The sequence below is a fragment of the Rhipicephalus microplus genome, chromosome 2, assembly GCF_043290135.1.
Source record: "Rhipicephalus microplus isolate Deutch F79 chromosome 2, USDA_Rmic, whole genome shotgun sequence".
In the NCBI taxonomy this organism is placed as follows: Eukaryota; Metazoa; Arthropoda; class Arachnida; order Ixodida; family Ixodidae; genus Rhipicephalus; species Rhipicephalus microplus.
The window spans coordinates 20,595,408-20,607,731 of NC_134701.1; the positions used below are offsets into that span (position 1 = coordinate 20,595,408).

At 47.8% G+C, this 12,324-nt stretch overlaps 2 protein-coding genes across 9 annotated transcripts in view; one reads left to right on the plus strand and one right to left on the minus strand.

Moving 5' to 3' along the window:
* Positions 1-12,324, minus strand: part of LOC119169183 (pseudouridine-5'-phosphate glycosidase) — a 2,087,124-nt gene that overhangs the window by 1,157,518 nt on the left and 917,282 nt on the right. The window lies entirely within an intron of this gene.
* Positions 10,079-12,324, plus strand: part of LOC119169934 (CD151 antigen) — a 316,886-nt gene continuing 314,640 nt past the window's right edge. For all 3 annotated transcript variants that reach the window (XM_075886276.1, XM_075886277.1, XM_037420930.2), the window contains exon 1: positions 10,079-10,379. The gene's annotated coding sequence lies outside the window, so the exon portion shown is untranslated. The remainder of the gene's footprint in view (positions 10,380-12,324) is intronic.

Genomic DNA, 12,324 nt, shown 5'->3' on the forward strand with positions numbered 1-12,324 from the left:
AAATTAAACATCAGTAAGTGTAAAGTTATGAGAGTAATGCACCACAATAAAGTCAATGACCATTTTTCCTATACCCTCAAAAACTCCTCTTTAAACCCCGTTACTAGTTACCGTTACCTTGGCGTGCATATAACCCACAACCTCTCTTGGAATATGCATGTTGAACATGTAATTAATAACGCTGATCGCATTCTTGGATTTCTCCGCCGTCATTTTTCATCCGTTCCTTCAGATTTAAAACTTAAATTGTACACAACACTCGTTAGATCGAAATTGGAATACGCTTGTTCTATTTGGGATCCATTTAGCTCCGTATTAACTACAGCCCTTGAATCCGTTCAGAACCGTGCAGCTCGTTTTGTGCTCTCTAACTACAACCGCTACGCCAGTGTTTCTTCAATGAAAGCTACCCTAGGATTACCAACACTTAAGTCACGCCGTAAGTACTTCCGTCTCAACCTATTTCACAAAATCTTTTACACGAATCCAACACTTAAAAATGATCTTTTCCTTCCCCCAGATTATGTATCACCACGGTTAGACCTTCATCTTAAAGTTAAAATTCCCATATGCCGCACTAACACTTGCCATGCTTCTTTTTTGCCTCAAACAAGCAGTGACTGGAACCACTTTCCTGCCTCCATTGCTGCAATCGAAGAATCTGCCGCCTTCAAAATTGCAGTTATTGATATATTGTTGTCAGACCACTCCTCTCTGTAATGCCCTCGGGCCCTGAGAGTATGAAAATAAATAAATAAATAAATAAATAAATAAATAAATAAATAAATAAATCTATGCAACCACGTCAACTCTCCCATGCCCGAGGAATCAAGCACATCTTGAAGGGCATCGCGAACGGCGCCTTTTAGGTGCTGCTCGCGAGAAATCCCACCACGATCGCTTCACTTGTCTCCCTCTGTCAGAGCTTCAACGAGTTGCGTAGGCAGCGCATGATTTTCCGTCAAGCCCTCATGACATCAGACGTCCTCGCATGCTTGCAGCTAGCCGCCGGTCGCGCCGATCAGCAGCCGCTCCAGGGCCGAAACAGGCCGGGGCGGGCCGGGCCAAGCTCAAGCCTTCCGGGCCCGGGCCGGGTACGGGCCGTATTTAAAAACGCCGGGCTCAGGTGGGCCGGAGTCGGATGTTTGCGGGCCGGGACAGGCTCGGACCGGAAAAATCGGCCCGCGCAGTGCTCTAGTACTGTGTTATGCCACAGACATTTTCCTCGTTCGGGAGCATGTCTCACGAGATCGAGCGCTGTTCCAACGAACTGTCTCCCCCTCCCAGCGCCGCCTTCCGTGCAGGCGAACCGTGCAGTTCCGGGGATAACGTCGCTTCCTCCGCCGAACCACCTTGCAGTTCCGGGTATGGCCGCGTCTCCTCAGCCGAGCCACTGTGCCGTTCCGGGGAACTGGTCTCGCAGAAGAGTCCAAAAACATTATTTAAGGCCATGCCGGCCTTATGTTTAGAGGATTTTGCCCCAGCCGACGTTGTCGTGCTGGCCGGCTCTGTACAAACGACAACCTGCTACAGTAAACGCTCCTTTTTGTTGCTGTTTTCAAAACGGATTGCCTCCCTGCTTCGCCTTCGGGCTAAGGCTTCAGCGAAGTCCGCTCGACTGCTCGTTGCTCTTCGCCACCGCTACCATCGCGACACAGCAAATTCCTAACAGTGGTGGCAGAAAATTCAAGCTCTTAGGTGGGAGCGAGCGAAACACAAGCTCCATAATTTTCAGACAGGCGAGAACATTGCGCATTTTCTTGATGATATTGAAGTTGTTTGCAGTAATGTGGGTGTTAGCCGCGAACTTTGGGTGGAGAAGTTCGCCACGCGGTTGCCGCGCAAGATCGCGCATGTTTTGAATTGCTTACCCTTCGAGGAAGCAGGAGACTTCAGTCATGCTAGATATGTCTTGATAAGATAATTTTTTCTTTCGAATCCTGCTGACTGGGAAAGTCGGAGCGATAGAGACAGCGCTGAAGCGCGTCGAAGGGCGCTAAAGGTAGACGCCTGCCGAAAAGAGCGTGAGGATGAGGCGCGACGTGAAACGATGGAGCTTGAGACCCGCCACGTGGCGCTTCATGATATCGCTCACTGGAAAGTGTTCGATGATAAGGACAGAAGCAAAGCGCAAGACGCCGAGGCTCGTTGCTGTGCGCAAGCCGCTGAAGTGCGTCAGAGAAAGCGGGGCGCGGAGGAAAGTCACGAGGTATCTGACGTTGAGGCCCGTCACAAAATGCAGGACGCTGAAGTGCGTCGGACAGAGCCAGACGCTGAGGTACATCGCGAGGAGTTAGGGGCCGAGGCCCATCGCACAGCTAAGGACGCCGAAGCGCTAGAGACAGAGCCGCTTCGCAGCGCACATGATCAAGATGCATCGCGTCAAAAAGAGCTTGACATCGCAAGGCGCTAAAGGTTGACGCATGTTGACAAAATATTGAGCAGGATGCGCGAGATAAAGCGCTACAGAATAAAGCTCTTGAAAGAGAGCACGAGGCTGACTTCGAAGGGCAGAGAACAAGGGCTAACCATGACAGCGATAAACCCCCACCGATCGAAAGCTCTTTAGGCGCGTTAGTTGGATTTAAAGGCATCGGGACTCCCGTTCTGTTTCAAGCAGAGGCAGCTAGCAACGGGCCCGAGAATAAGCTAGATAACCAGTATGGAGTTTCGGTAGTACTTGTCAAAGGCAGCACACTTGGAAGTAAGTGTGTCGAGGCTGCCAATATTGCGAGAAGTCTCGACAGAAAGAGGCGTCGGCGTAGGCGTAACGTGATCAAGACGACGGGCGCCAAGCGTGCTAAAGCTGCTGTTAGGTGCCATGACATCATCCGTCGAGACGCCATGTTCACGGCTAGGCGTAGGGTCGTGACAGGGCCCTCTGGGAAATGTTTGAAGCTCAGACCATCACGAAGATCGAGATTAGGCGGGAAGCGCGTCAAGAAAAACCGACTTTAAGGAAAATTCGGACGTCGAGAAATTCGCCTGCTCTCATCAATTCTGGTGCCGTGTAGATGCAAGCAAGTGGGGAAACGATTGGAGCGCCTGAGCTGTAACACAAGCGGTTGTTCCCCACCGTGGCGAAAAGGTCGCTGGTCAAACGGGCGGCGTAAACGATGCAGTGCAGACGCCCCCTTGTTCGAGTTAAGCGGCTGCACGTCAAAAGTTGCTGCTACCGAGTTCGGCAAACAGCTTTGTTCGTTGCGTCTTTGTCAAGACCGGATCCCTCGAAAGCTATGGAGTGCGCGACTCCCCTGAGATCGTCTTAGAGGACCGCCGTCTTGCCATTACTAAGAATGAATATTGTAATCAGCTTTGAAAAATATTTTTCTAGTTTTGTTGTCAGCCGTTGAGCAAGGAATGCGTCTGAATTTTTGCAAGTTTGACTTTCCTTCTCATCGAAGAAGCTGACATCGATATGTTTGTTTGATTAATTGTGTTTTCATAATATTTCGAAAGGCAACAGTTAAGTGTGTTTTATTTTAACAGAGAACGTTGCGTAAAAGCCCATGTTTAAAATACTATCTGCGTTTGGCATTACGTGTTAGTGCGCACGTCAGTGTAGGTTAACATTGTTTTGAATAACGCACGCAAGTTTCATTCTTATTTCATAATTTTCATTCTTACTGTCTTACTTTTCAAGCATGTTTTCTCTTGGTTTGATGATAATTGGCTAAGCCCATTGTAGTGAGAGCTTGCAGGAGGGCGAACTTTGTCAAGTTAGACAATCTCATGCTTGCAGGCGACGCAAATGTGCGTGATTCGGCTGTTCTTGGTATTCTGAATTGTAGATTCGGTGCCAAATCGAGTTAACCTCAGCAGCTTTGATCGTCCCCAATCTGCCCGGGTCACAATCGAGAATCGCTCACGAAAACAACAATTCTGTTTGGTTTAGCAGTGTCCTGCACTGTAAAGGAGTGTCGGCATTGTGTATTCCTCCCGAAATTCGTTGCTCGTGATGCTATTTGTTAGCCCAGCGTAATCTCGAGAAAACGTTTGGTTTCTGCTGGTCTGGCAATTTGATCAGCATTTGGAGGGTGCTTGCTTTGGCCAGAGTGGTTCGGCTTTGTGTTCGACTCCATCGTTCCAGTGAACCTCCGCACGCCTATGACAGTCTCAACGGGCGAAGAGAGCGGAACGGCTATACCGACGGTCAACCAGCATCCCTACTTCCTAGCCGCGCTGATGGCTCAAAACTCCGGGTGCATTGTCTGGCGGCGGGGGTGCTGTTATGCCACAGACATTTTCCTCGTTCGGGAGCATGCCTCACGATATCGAGCGCTGTTCCAACGAACTGTCTCCCCCTCTCAGCACCACCCTCCGTGCAGGAGAACCGTGCAGTTCCGGGGATAACGTCGCTTCCTCCGCCGAACCACCTTGCAGTTCCGGGTATGGCTGCGTCTCCTCAGCCGAGCCACTGTGCCATTCCGGGGAACTGGTCTCGCAGAAGAGTCCAAAAACATTATCTAAGGCCGTGCCGGCCCCATGTTTAGAGGATTTTGCCCCAGCCAACGTTGTCGTGCTGGCCGGCTCTGTACAAACGACAACCTGCTACAGTAAACGCTCCTTTTTGTTGCTGTTTTCAAAATGGATTGCCTCCCTCCTTCGCCTTCGGGCTAAGGCTTCAGCGAAGTCCGCCCGACTGCTCGCCGCTCTTCGCCACTGCTACCATCGCGACACAGCAAATTCCTAATAACTGGTACCATTGCCATGTCACCAGCACCATCATCAGCTCAAGATTCGGGCAATTATTCATCGAGTTGCAGAAGCAGTGACGACGTCATGTGCACTGTGTATTTTAATTTTGACCCCATCGCCACCAGCTCCAGCGACGAAGAAAGCGTCGAAGACGGGGCACACCCACATGCCAACGACCTCGGTGTTGGGGCAGACGTTGCTGACGGCCTTCCGCAACGCTAGTAACTTTATTTCAAGCGCGCCAGGTTGACTATCGAGCTTAACGATTAGAAGACGCTGCATTCGCGAGCACTGTTTGCGCAATGGAATTGGTAAAGCGAGCAGATTTTTGTTTGCTAGAATACGTTCATGCACGACTTAATAAGTGGTGGTAATAATGCTGCATGTGCTGACCGTTGCTTTTGCATATTTTGGTATACGTGCGGCATGTATGTAATCCTTATCCGAAGCGAACGGCATGTATTCAGTGCGACGCTAGCAAGACGCTAGTACTCTCCCTGCTCTGTACGCTCTGGCACCCAGCAGCGCAGCATGGGCGACGTGGTAGCATTGCTTCAACCACTGCAAGTCATTCGATTCCAGTGGCACGTTTAATAACGCCGAAACAACTCGATTGAAAGCGCAGATGATCATGAAACACGATAGCCCTCCGTGCTGCACACCATGCAGCTGCACGCATAGAAAGCGGCTCGTTTACGTCACTGGTAGCGAGCGCCCCAGTGTTGCCCGACTGCTAGGCTGCTCGCTAATTTATAAAAATATTCAATTATAAATTACCGGCATGACCGAATGCGCTGAAATTTCACCAGCTTGTTAGTGAACGTACAGGAACCAGTCCACAACACAGATAATTGGTCGAAAATTGGGTATAGCGCCTCTTTGATTGTTGTTTGTTTAGAGATAAGTTATCAGACTAAGGTGCATACGGCCCTAGTTCAGTGGAGAACTCTTGCTTTTCTCTTTGCATGAGAAAACAGGCTTTCTTCTTCTCTGGCATGTCAATATCGGCTTGGCGGTACAGACGAGTCAGTCCTTGCTTGAAGATGACATTGTTTTTGTTCGGAAATTCACCCTTGTCTCATGAAAAGTTTTGGGCTTTTTGTCACGGGCTACACACGTGAAATCTGCGAGTAAGTTCGGGAGCTGTCTCACATTGTCATGCCCAATTCCTTATTCTCGAACTGATCCTGGCGTAGTCCTCCAGAGAAAAGTAGACGTTGCTGAGCCTGCGATATTTATAGGCAGTGATGCTGTTTCAAGTCAGCTTCCCGAGTCTCTAAAGTGTTCTACAAAAACTAGGTGGCTCCCGGAGCAGCTGCATAACTACTTCTGTTGCCGACACAGTGGATGCCCTAGTTTCTGCTGTTTTTGTCGTGGTAGGTCTTGTCTTAGAGGGCAGAGCTCTGTTTCCTGTTTGCAGTACTTTCAGCCTGCGGCTAGCTCTATATGCACTAGTATGATATTGCCGCCTTCTTCACAACAGGGGCTTGGGTGACGGCCGGAGCAGTGTGGAGTATAAATGAACACAGTTTCGAGCACGTCACGTGGTCATGACGGTAAAAAAAAAAAAGCCGCAGTAACTCTTTGAGATACGGAACTCCCTGTCGGCCACACTTCTGCCCCGTAAATGATAACTAGCTGTAGTACAAGCAATGCACACCGCTATCAGCGTGCATTGCTTGTACTACAGCAAACTGATCGCCCGTTGACTAATGTTATCGTCGGCGGTGGGCCTAGTCTTTTATACATAAGTGACCGGTGCTTCTGTCGTTATCGCTGGTGCTTGCGTAAGCTTCCGAATAAACTCGACTGTCTGCATTACACGTACAGGGTCAATTTTTGTGAAAGGGAACACGGTGATGCGTGACCTGCGTGCTCCGGCGGCTACTGGCAGCACGCTCAAGTGGGATTGAGAGCGACCACAGTCTCTTTTCGCGTGATCTCGCGGCGACCAAAACAACCATTCGTTGCTGATATAGAACGGCAAGATCGCGAACCATCGCCCTCAAGGCAATTGCCGGCTCTCGTGTAATAGCCTTTAAGGTGGAGGGTGTTGCAATGTTGCCGCTAGTTCCAGATCCACCACGAATGGTTGTTTTCTCTGCCGCGAGATGACGGGTGCGTCATACTACGTGCGTTAAATGTCTGTCAGGCCAAACGCACGCATTTGACAACTCTGCCCTTCCCCGGGACGTGAAAATTTGGAACGGGCTCGCTGACAGCATTGACAGTATGCGTAACCCATTAACATTTAGACATGAACTGTCTTTATTTGTTTCCTTATAGAATTTCCGCATACGTGTAATTTACCAAAGCTCTTCATTCCGACTTACTGCTGTACTACTGTAAGCTGTCAGTGTTTCATACTTTCTATATTAAGATTTTTTGTATAAAATCTATTTCTTTACTGCGTTTCTTTTTCTTTTTTTCCTTCACACACACACACACACTCACACACACACACACGCACGCACGCACGCACACACACACCCACCCACACACACACACACACACACGCACACACACACACATTTGCAATACCCCCATTTACTAGCTTTGAATCAGCTGACGGTACGACAAAAATGGGGTGCTTCCTCCGGGCCTACACTTTCAGCATGAGCGACCGCTTTATATGTTTAAGCTCAAGTCTAAAAACCATCATGAGGCATCCTGCAGCAACTCTTGCCTCACAATTAGTGGTGCAATACTCCCTTCAAAATAACATAAGGTGGTTGAAACGGCAGCTTCCAAGCTCCTGTCATCATGATCAAAAAGCAACAGAAATGTCGGTGACACGGTGAGAAGCTTTACCAGCGGCCGTTTTGTCGAGACGGTAAGGCAGCAAGCGGTCAGGGTAAACAAGGAAAGTGATACCTTCACCTCATTCGAAGCTCTTAAAAGGGGGCTTTGCAAATATTTTCTTTAGCAATGCCCTTCGGAAGCATTGCGTTCATTCTTTAAAGGGCAGCTTTGTTCAACAGGTTTCCCGTCATATAAGTGCTTGGTTCCCTGAGCTTATGCTGCTATGGGTTGCAGATAAAATGCAAAGAACCATTGAACAGGCTGCGAACCACCAGCAGACTGTGTTTCCAGGTACACTAAATGAATTGCGGTGCTCCTCTACCCACTTAGGATTTCACACACAAAAAGAATAGGGGCAAAGGTAGACGTTAAGGTTGTATTCTCTGAACCAGAAAACATTCAGTGCCTGTAAGCGTATTAATGCTCAAACCATATGAAGCAGCATTTTTGCAAGGCACAGGAGGCAGTTCGTGGCATGTGCTGTGACACTTGTGCACTAGTTCATCACGTTGTCCTGCGAGAAAAAGTAAGTTGGACAGACGGGTAGATGCTTAAATGAGCCTTTAAACGAGCATCTTTTTGACGTTAACACAGCTGTTCAAGACCACCCCGGCATTCCCTGTAGAAAATGTGTCGTGCATCGTTGTCAGGAAAGAAAATGTGCCTTATTGTCGCGAAACAGCATCAGCAGCTCACACGCGAAATAATCGTGGCTAATGAAATGCAACTGTTGGTTGACCTCCGTGTTGGAGTGTCTTCCATGGCGCTCACTCAAAAAGAAGCCATGTATCTGGCCGTGGTTGTGCGTTTGTGCTTAGACGTGCTGTTGTTATCATGTGTTTACAATGAGTTCGCTAATAAAATTTTGTTGAAATCAGCGCCTGTGTGGCCTCTTTTCTTATGTCTTCGGTCTTTTTTTTTTGCGCTGCGCAAACATATCTATTGGAAATATTCAACTAACCGAAACAACCGCCTTCGCAAGTTCTGTAGTTTTTTCTTTACGCTTTCGGCAATTGCTTAGAGCCGGCTTTTTTCAGTGAACGGAAGAAGAGACCCTTTCGGTTTGCGGGCACTAAACTATCATAATGGACAGAAAATCAGGCTTCATCAACCGCTGCCGATAAAGAGAACAGTTGTGTTTCTTGGGCGAGTTGGAAATTCATACTTGGCAGGGTATAGTGCTAGTGGACACTGACGAAAAGAATTAAGACGCATTGACACACAGACGCAGGCGCTAACATTTGTGAGTCAGTGTGACTTCCTTTCGTCCGTGTCCACTAGCGTTACCCTTCCAATAACCTTAGAGGTTGACGTGGGTCGCAGGAGGATCGGATAACTATTTCGAGATAATGAGACCCATACAGTTGGAATGCCGTAATTGGAATATGAAAAGTATACAGGGCCAGTAGCATGTTATGTCGACACTATCTTGTATAGAACACAATGTGTTTTTGCGTTCTACCTTTCGCGCAGTGTGCTCTGTGGTGGTCAGAACAGACAATACTGTACATCGTTTTATTTTTTACAGCGACAGCTGTTGTGAAATCACAACAAGGTTCACATGCGGCGTATTTGAAGGCCGCCGCCACCTTTGTTCATAAACGCTATCACGCGAAATAAGGAAAAAAAAAACTTGACAACAAAACACCAAGCACACAATAGGACTCGAATCCGGGCCCCTCCGTGCAAGCCCAGCGCCATGCCAGTGCTTCAAACTCCGCGGCAAATTGACCCTAGGTAGCCTTCATGTCGGGAAAGGAATTGCGTTTAAATGTGTAGTGAGGTCGTTTGGAGCAGCAAAAGAACCACCAGGTGTCACACAATGTGAAGTGCGCTACGAGTGGATCGCCGAATGCTGCAACCCAATACAAAAGTGTCTGGAATAATTCTTCATCGTCGTCAGCGACACGAAGAAAAGGTTCGCGAAAAAAAAAGGAACGTTTGCAAGTGTGTAGCGGGTACCATGCTTCTGTAAAGAATGGTAAAGCATGGCAGAGTGAACGCATCCCTATAACAAACAAAGTATGGTGATTTATAGGGTGCTGGGTACCCTGCAAGTGTCATTGTAGCAGTTACCAAAAGAATGATTGAAAAAGGCTCGCTCTTCCAGGTGTCGCTGTGACTATGCTGCGTGTTCCACGCAAGCCTGGCGGTTTTTTGTGACAATTGAAAACGAAAGAGGATATTATAATGAAAAGTAAGGAATTAGCTCTGTCACTGCACGAAGCCAATGCAGACGATAGCTGTAGTGGCATTGTGGTCCCTTGTATCGATGACGGTGCACTCGTCATTACGTGCAGTTTTATGCTCGAGACCTTCCCAGTCCACTTAGATGAAAGCACCCGACGAGCATCCACCCAAAGTTTCATTGACCAACAGTAGGAGGAGCCGAAGAAGAAGCAAGAGGAGCGCAACGATATTCTGCGCGAGGGGCGCGCGCCACGCTGACGACACGTGCACGTGATGCTTCCCGGTCCAATCCACCACTTGGGCCCTCACGCCATCTTTCGCCCGGTCGACAAACCTCACGATGGTCGTCGGTGGGCTCCGCCAGAGCGTGGAATCGGGAGAACGCCATTGCGTGTTTGTCTCAGCACGCTTTTGTTTTGTGCTGTCGGCTGCGCCAGTCCGAGGATCGCGCGCTTCTATTTCCATCGCATCTCCCGACGAGCTGTACAGAGAGGCGGCTCCGGCGGTATGTTCGCATCTGGGCGCCCAGCGTGTGGATGAGTGTCACAGGCGGCGGCTTGGTTCAGTGGTGTGGCAAGTGCGCCTACGAATTCGGAAAGTGCTTAGCCGCCGTGGATCCGTGTTTCGCGACCAGCGTAGCGTTGTGCTTCCGACAGCGTCTTTCTTGGCCGGTGACGCGCCATGCAGTGGTAAGTGCCCTGAACGATAATGCGAGGAAAATACGGTGTGTCGCCCTGGTGCTTCGCCACTACCAAATGTTCGCTGACGGATAAGAGAATATTAAATGGAACATAAAATGCTGCTGTTCCAACTAGCACAAGTTGTGAAACATGGACTGACATGGCAAACATTATGAAAAGCGTACAAGCATCATGGAATCTGTACACTCTTCGTAGCGTGCAGCTGCAGTCATTGATTGGAAATCAGCTGTTTTTATCCAAAACGCTATTAATGAAGAACACAGTCGTGATTAGTTGGCTTGACAAAAAGGACGAACTTCTGATTACGCAGTAATACAGCCCCAGCAATAGCTGGAGTAAGCTTACTATTAAAAAAAATAGTTGTGGTTATTTTATTGTACCAAACGCAAACCAATGGGTTTAGTGGGAACTATGGCCATCGTAGTCTCTCTAAGGAAGATTACTGCTTTTTCACCTTTATTTTTTTCGCCTACACTCGAGCAGGCAGTAATTCACCCAGTGAATGCATGTTTATTTCGCTGGAATCCCGGCAGGCACTCGGCACGGTCACGGAGGCGGATAACCGCTCTGTCAAGTTGTGATGGGTCATGCTATTTATTGAACGTCGGGATTGCACTACAGTTCGCGAATGCAAAGGGCGTCCTCGGAACACTGACAAAGGTGCAGATTGTTTCTCTTCCTGGTAAATCCTTCCGCACACTATGAGAAGCGCGGACGCCTTTGGAGCGAGAGAGTGAGAAGCAAGCTGCAGCGATTATCAAATAATATTTGGTAGTAACTTCCTAAATGATAAATCAATGTAAGCTATTTGTTCATGTTATACTGATTGTCTATACAAATGTGTTATACGCGCAAGCCGCCTGACATTTTATTGTATACGTCGAGTGAATTTGTAAAGATGAAACTAATTCTTGATGACTCGCTTTGCGTTATGCATGAGGACGCTTATAAAAAACGAGGGAATGCTGGAAACAAGATGGTGAAAATTTTCCATTAATGGCCGATGAAAATTGGTGCAGGTTGAAAATATCGGTGCGGCAACAAAAATGACGAAGACGCGTGTTAGAGAAACACTGGATTTCATTCACTGTGTCGTAATTGTTAGCGCTGCTTCATCGAAGTTATCTACTGTACTGCCGTCTCAACTGTTTTCACTGCATAGGAATTATATCTTTTTCAGCTTACTTCCGTGCAGTTAGACGTATAGTTGTATAGTTGCAATGGAAAATAATAGAATCACGAAGAGGGGTTCAATTGACTCAGTGTCAGCGCTTGCCAATATATATATATATATATATATATATATATATATATATATATATATATATATATATATATATATATTCTTTCGGTGCAAACATTCTTCCGGTGCCCAAAGTAGACCTTGGCGTCGCTAAAAAAAATGCGCCTGGAAAGGCCCCAAAACTGTCTGACTTGATTATCCTCCAGTTCAGAAGTGACTGTGCTTCATTTTTGAAGAATTGTAAAAAAAAATTAAGGAAAGGTCGTCGCTGAAGTTTCAGCTGACCAGGGGGTCTTCATCCTAAATCCTGCGTGCGCGCTGATTCCAGAGCTTGAACAAGCGCGTTTGACTGATGCCCTTGAAGTGTTAAAGGAACACCAATGGATGACTGGAACAGAGGATGATTGGGCAATGCGGCTTTACAAGCATGTATGTTTTTTTTTTGACATCGACGGAAGCAGCGTTAAAAGTTTTGATAGGAGCACGGATCGGCTGGATAACCTTTGGGTGCAAATTTGTGACACAAAGAACTGCTCACTTTTGCCTAAATGATTCTCACCCTTTCGCACGGAAAGACGGCTGTTGAGCGGAGCTTATCTATCAACGAAGATTGCCTGGTAAAAAATCGAAAAAAAAACAACCCCTCGTTGCCCAACGAATCGTCTTCGACGCCGTGTCATCAGCTGGAGA